This window comes from Arvicola amphibius, chromosome 10 (assembly GCF_903992535.2).
Source record: "Arvicola amphibius chromosome 10, mArvAmp1.2, whole genome shotgun sequence".
NCBI lineage: Eukaryota > Metazoa > Chordata > Mammalia > Rodentia > Cricetidae > Arvicola > Arvicola amphibius.
The window spans coordinates 111,091,465-111,098,368 of record NC_052056.1 but is presented as its reverse complement, the minus strand read 5'-3'; the positions used below and the strand labels follow the sequence as shown (position 1 = coordinate 111,098,368).

The window sequence follows — 6,904 nt, the reverse complement described above, 5'->3', positions numbered from 1 at the left end:
AGGCCGATGTAAAAGTACCATAAATTCAAAGCTAGCCTGGGCTACAGAATGAGTTCAAGGCCAGCTTGAGTAACTTGGTGAGGTCCTGATACACACACAAAAAGATGGCAGGCTACTTGCCCACCATGTGCAAGGTCCTGTATTCAATGTGCAAATACAAACAAATAAACAAATATATGAATAAATAAATAAAAGTCGGCATATTGAATGAATCGTGAAAATGTGCTTATACATCCCACCAAGAAGCATGGACAAGGCATCCACATCAATTAAGGTAAAAATTAAAATGCCACATAACTCTGGTAAAAGCATTTGTCACTCACACCCAGTGGCCTGAGTTGGGATCCATAATTCATTTAAAGGTAGAAGGAGAGAACTGACCCCACAATATTGTCCGCAGACTTCCACATGCATGATGTGGCATGTACACACACATACACATCATGCATACAATAATAAGTTAAAAAAAAACCTTTCCCAAGGATTCAAAATGAAAAACTTAAGACTAAAAATGCTGAGCCAATGCACTATGCATACACACCAACAATTAATAATAATAAAAAAGAAAGGCACTCTGTGTCTGGACTGGGCACATGGCTTAGTCAACAAAGTGTTTCCCTTGCAAGAATGAGGGCCTGAGCTCAATCCCCAGGATCCATGTGAAAAGGCCATGTGTAGTGGTATTTGATTTTTAACTCTATAGGCCAGGAGGTGGAGACAGGAGGATCTTTGGGGTTTCCTGGCCAGCCAGCCTAGCCACCCAGGTGAAAAATCCTGCCTCAGGAAACAGAAAAGTTGATGGCTCTCAGGGAATGACACCTAAGGTTGACTGCTGGCCCCACATGCATGTTCACAAATGTGTACACACCAGGAATAAACACACAAAGAGGTAACTCTCAAATGGCACCAAGGATGTTTGATAAAGCCCCATGAAATATATAACTTTATATTTTATATATATGTAAATATATAACACACACATACACACACACACACACACATATATGAAGGTACGCCACTTGAAGTGACAACGCAGTGCTCCCCAAAAGAGACACAGACCATGTAGCAAAAATTCTGGTACCAGGCACGAGAAACCTCCATTTGAGTTGTTGGTCAGGGGAGTCTAAGTGATTCCCCCAAACAATACGTGCTATTGCTGGTGCCTTTGGTTACCTCAAAGAGAATGAAGGTAAGTTTCTCTCACTGAAGGCACTGCATACTTGGGACACAGAATTTGGAAAATTCATGCTTGATTTGACCTGAAAGCCTTCTTCCTGCAGTCCAGGTTTGGCCATACAGAAGGTGTTATGCAAGCTGCTAAGAGCGGGAGTACCCAACAGTCCCACCCAATCGTGAAATCAATGAGTTATAACAGGCATGATAAGACACACCTAAATGTGCAACAGTGGCATTCAGACAGCAACCAACAGCTGTCTAATTAGATGAAAGGTCCACTCAGTAGGCCGGAAGTCATGCCTGGTGCTATCTGGGGCTAGTGAGGTCATGGATCTCAGGAGAGAATCTGTTATCAGGACTTTGGTAGATCAACATAATTCCTAACCACATTATAAAACTTATCCTTAAGCCCACAGGTCAGTGTAATGCTCACCTCTCATCAAAGAAGCACCTCTACAATAAATAGAGACTATTGCAGAAAACCAAAAGAGATCATAATACACAAATCGAATTGTGTGGAGCACAGCCCTAATGGCTATATATACTACACAAGCCCTGCGCCTAAGGCTCAGGGAATATCAAGGAAGAAAGGATAGAAGATTGTAAAAGCCAGAAGACCAGGAAGTCTGCTGTGAAACTGTATCTTCAAGAGGTGTCAAGGGAAGCTACACACCCATGATACTTCAACAGTATAGCTGTGCAAACAAGTCCTGAGCAAGGGCAGTATCAATAGACACACTAACTTGAGAGGGGGCAAACTCATGTGGTACAACCCCTAGACTAAGCACTATAGACAGTTAATGAGAACTGAGGGTGGGGGAACCACTCTTCCTCAGGGATGAGTCCCCTATCCAGCACCAAGTGGTCAGTCTGAAATCACACACACACACACCAGCTACCCTAAATGGACTTAGCAGGCTATAGTTACTTATTTATGCATTCATATATGTAACAATAACTAAACAGAGGCCATCAATTTGCATTATAGGAGGGGGCATGGGATGTGTTTGAGAGAGGGGACATGGAAGAAGACAGAGGGAGAGAGAGACAGAGAGAGAGACAGAGAGAGACAGAGACAGAGAGAGAGACAGAGAGAGACAGAGACAGAGAGAGAGACAGAGAGACAGAGAGAGAAACAGAGGAAGGGAGAGAGCAGATACAGAGAGGAGAGACAGAGAGTAGAAGAGAGAGAGAGAGACAGAGAGAGAGAAAGAGAGAGAGCAGAGACAGAGGAGAGACAGAGAGAGACAGAGACATATAGAGGGATCAGAGAGAACAGAGACAGAGAGATAGACGGGGAGACGAAGAGAGTGAGACAGAGAAGAGACAGAGTAGAAGAGAGACAGAGAGAACAGAAGAGAGAGAGAAGAAGAAGAGAGTAGGAGAGAGGAGAGGAGAGATGAGAGCACAAACTCTTTGGGGAATCAACGAACAGACGAATTACAAAGCATTCCTCTGCCTTACAGGAAATTTCAAACCCTGATTGTATTTCCCCTAAAGCTTCAAATAAAATCCTGCAGAAAAACAGGAGAAAAGTCACCTATTGTCCTACTAAGTTGTGTTACGAAATTACTCATGAAAGATGTGGGAAGATAAAGAGAAGACAGAACAAAGCAAATAAAAACCTGTGAAATCGCAGGAGTATGCAAGTTATTGTTGAAAGCGATATCAAATCAACCCCCCCACCCTAACCCTACAATGTCACACTCCAGCCAGGACACTTACGACAAGAACCACTGTGAGGAAGAATTCGATGAAGAAAATGTAACTTTTAACCCTGGTCCCAGTGACTGAGGATCCCACCACAAAACATCCTATGGAATCAAATGTTTCTTCCCCTGAAGACCTCAAACCACCAGTTCCTCCTCTGCAGACTTCTGAGCAACTCTAAGCCTCAAGGATATCCAGAGCCCTTCCTGCAGGAAGGCTGTCCTGCCTCCTATTAAGGGTGTGTCCTGGAAAACTCTTCAGGACTGGTGTTATCACCACTTGAATATGAATGACAAGAAAATTGAGGTTTATTTAAGACTTCGGAGACATTCATATTCTAAACAAAAAATGTTATATTCCTAACACATTGCTTGAGGCCGGAATGAATCTGGTTCCCAAGAAACCCAAGATAGTCACCAAAGGATCCAGGCCTCAAGAAAATAACCAAAGTATGAAGAGAGAGGAGAGTGGTATAGCTGAAGTTGTAACCAGTCCAAGAGTCCATGTTTGCAGCCTGGAGAAGAATTGCTAAGAGAGCCTTTCAGCCTGGGGCTGTGGTTCATGTCCTTCTGCATCTGTGGAGGCCTTTCTGCTACAAGCCTCCTGATCCAGGTGGTGTGTCCTCCACAGCAGGCGGCTCCCTGCAGATAGGACAGGCTGGGTTCGCCTGCAATTTGACACTGATCGGAACTTTGTTTGACACTGGTCAGATCAAGGTTCCAGACATTCCCCAAAGGATGATTTCTCTCTTCCTGTTGCCAGCCTGTGTTTTCCAGGAGTGGGAGCTAAAATGCTGTGTCCTGAATGTGTTCAAAGCAAGATCATGAGACACTTTACAAGAGAGAGAAACTTATGGGGAGTTACAATATGCTATCCTCAAATATGCCACCTTAGACAATGTCTATTTATTCTGATCTAAAGGGAGTGGAAGAAGCAAAGAGAAACTCTTGTTCCCTATAATGGCTAAAAATCAGGACATCAATCTTCAGAAGTCCCCCCTGCCCCGTCTCTACCAGGACCGTGGAGTCTATAGACAAGTCAGCATCTAGCTATCTAACAACACACCGCTGAATTCTAAGGTCTTGGGCATGTCCTGATGGTTGATGGCCTTTTGTTGGACTTGTTAAATGCTGTATGTTTTTTCATATCTTTTTTGGGGGGGGGGAAGTAACTTCAAATTAGTAAAACAGAAAGTACACACACTATGCCTCAAGCTTTTTCTATTAAAATGACATCATGCTGCTTTAAAAAACAAACAAACAAACAAACAAACAAACAAAACGAAAACCCAACCAAAACAAAAATGTGTGAATGGATCAGATATTCTGTGGTATGTGTAAATGTGTGTGTGTGTAGGTCATGTATATTTGCACTTGAAGGCCAAATGTCAACCTTAGGTGTCATACCCCAGAAGCTGATCCCTTTATTTTATTTCTTAGTATTTGTTTTTATTTATGTGCATGCCTCTGTGTATGGATGGGTGTAGTGCCCTCTGAAGACAGAAGAGGGAGATGGGTATCATGGGACAGGAGTTACTGATCCTTGTGAGATGCTTGACATGGGTGCTTTGAAACACTGAGCCATTGTCTCTTCAGATCTCCCCTCCAACATTACTTTTTGAGACAGGATCTCTCACTGGGAATTGGTCCTTGCCCACTTGACTAGGCTGACAAGCCAGTGAACCATAGAGACCTCCTGTGCTTGCCCCCAGCTCTGGGATTCTAAGTACACACTGCCAAGCACAGGTTTTCTTGTTTTTTCTTTCCCCATGTTGGTTCTGGGAATAGAACTCAGTTCCTTACACTTGCAAGGCAAACACTTTATCAATGGAGTCAACCCCAATTCTGTGTATAATGGTCTATCCTGTCCCTTTAAGAGACAAGTCCCGCCCCCGCCCCCTCCACCACCGAGGCAGGTAGATCTATCTTCCTTCCTGCCTGCAATCTGAGTCCCTTCCTTTCTGTGTCTCTCTCTTGAAGAGGCAGCTTCTGCCTCGGTCCCTTCTCCCCACTTCTCCCCTTCCCCTTCTGTTTTTTTTCTCTCTCTCCTCTTCTCCCTTCTCCCCTTCCCCATTCCCCTTTCCCCTCCATAACTTACTAAATAAATACCCACTTTTTCTGCATGGTGTGCCTATCCATGTCTCTGTCTCCCACCCACTACGTGGCTCCCTGCCTGGAACCAGCTGCCTTTGGATACCTGCGGCGTGGTCTCATGACGTGCCTATCCTTCTGTCTCTCCTCAGGGGGACTGCCTGCCCTGCTGAGGTCTCTCAGGTCTCACCTGCTGTGCAGCTCTCTGCCTGGGATCTGCTTCATGGCCTGTGGGCCACTCAGGGACCTGCAGCATTTTACTTAAACCATAACACTGTGGACAAAGTTATTTGAGAACATTGTACACTTCTTGGGGGAAAGGAAGTGTTTAGATTATTTGTGGGTTTTGCTCTATTAAGTTATACATGTGAATTCTTGTAAATCCTTTCCCCATCCAAAAACAAATCTGTGCGGTAAAGTAAATATCTTGAAGTGATATCAGTGGGTAAAGGAGTTAATGCAATTTATTTGTTGAAAGTAGTTATTAAATCACCCCTAGCAATTGGACCTATCTACTTATTTGTTTATCTACCAAGACAGGGCCTCATGTAGCCCATGCTGGCTTCGAACTCAGTATGTTGTATTAAATTTTTGATCTTCCTGCCTCTACTTCCTGAATACTAGGATGACAGGTGTGGGCCACCATACTCATTTATGTGCTGCTGAGGATGGAGCCTTGGGCTATGTGGATATTACTCAAGCACTATACCTTTCTGTATCTCCAGCTCCTGACTGAACCAACTTAAAGCAGGAACGTATGCCTTCCCCATGCCTTTGTGCTGTGCCCCCTGTGCTTTGAGTTGTTGGTTCATGCCTTTAATCCTAGCAGTCAGAAGGCAGAGTCAGGGGCATCTCTGTGAATTTGAGATCAGCCTACTTTATAGAGTTAGTTCCAGGCCAGCCGGGGCTATATAATGAGACCCTGTCTCAAAACCAAAACAAATTTTTCAAAATTATGTGTATTTCTGTGTGAGTGCAGTGCTTCCAGAAGCCAGAAGGGGTGCCAGATCTACATGGAGCTGGAATAAAGGTCGCTGTGAGTCAAAGCTGAGCACTGAGCTGAGGTCTCCTGGAAGAGGACTCTTGGAAGCTGACCCTTCATCTCTCCAGCCCTGAGGATTTTCATTTTTGAATTATTCCTAAACTTTTAGCTTTCTGATGTTTGTAGTGCAATTGCCTGTGTGTACATGTGTACATTGAGGCCAGAGATAGGCATTAGGAATCTGCCTCTGCTTACTGAGGTGGGTTCTCTTGATGAACCTTTATGGATTCTGGCTAGTTTAGATAGCCAGTTTGCCTCAGGAGTGTTGGATCTACAGGTGGCTGTCACTCCTTCCTGTCTTTGGGTGCTGGGGATTCAAACCCTGATTCTCATGGTTGCATGGTCAACATTTCATCCACTGTGCTGTTTTCTACAATCTTAATTTTTCTATAGTCATATATATTATTGTAAACTGTAATTTTGAGCCAGGACCTTATTGTGTAGCTCGGGCTAGCCTTGAACTCTGGATCCCGCCGCCACAGCCAATAATGCTGACATTTGGGTATGTGCCACACACCCAGTTACTTTTAAAACTTAAACTGAGGACTTGTGTCTTGGTTAAACAAACCTTCTTTTCGTATACAATAAAATCTTATTCTGCCATATTAAAAACAGAACAGACAAACCCTGAATTTGTGACATTTGCATGGAAATAGATCGGATTGTAAATCATTATGTTAAGTGAAATAAACCAGACTGGGAAAGGTAAAAGAGCTTGGCAAGAGGACCAGCAAGCCCTGCACCCACTTCTCCTCTCCCCCAGGGCTGGGTGACAGGAGCAGGCTGCCATGCCCAGCTTCCGTGGGGGTGATCTGAACTCAGGTCCTTGCCCTTGCTCAGCCAGCGCTTTACTCAGTGAGCCACTTTTTTTTTTTAATGTTCTCTG

The 6,904-nt window shown here is 44.1% G+C and overlaps 1 pseudogene; it reads left to right on the top strand.

The window, feature by feature from the left end:
• Positions 1-2,874: 2,874 nt before the first annotated feature.
• Positions 2,875-3,805, top strand: LOC119824401 (annotated as a pseudogene).
• The last annotated feature ends 3,099 nt before the right edge of the window (positions 3,806-6,904 follow it).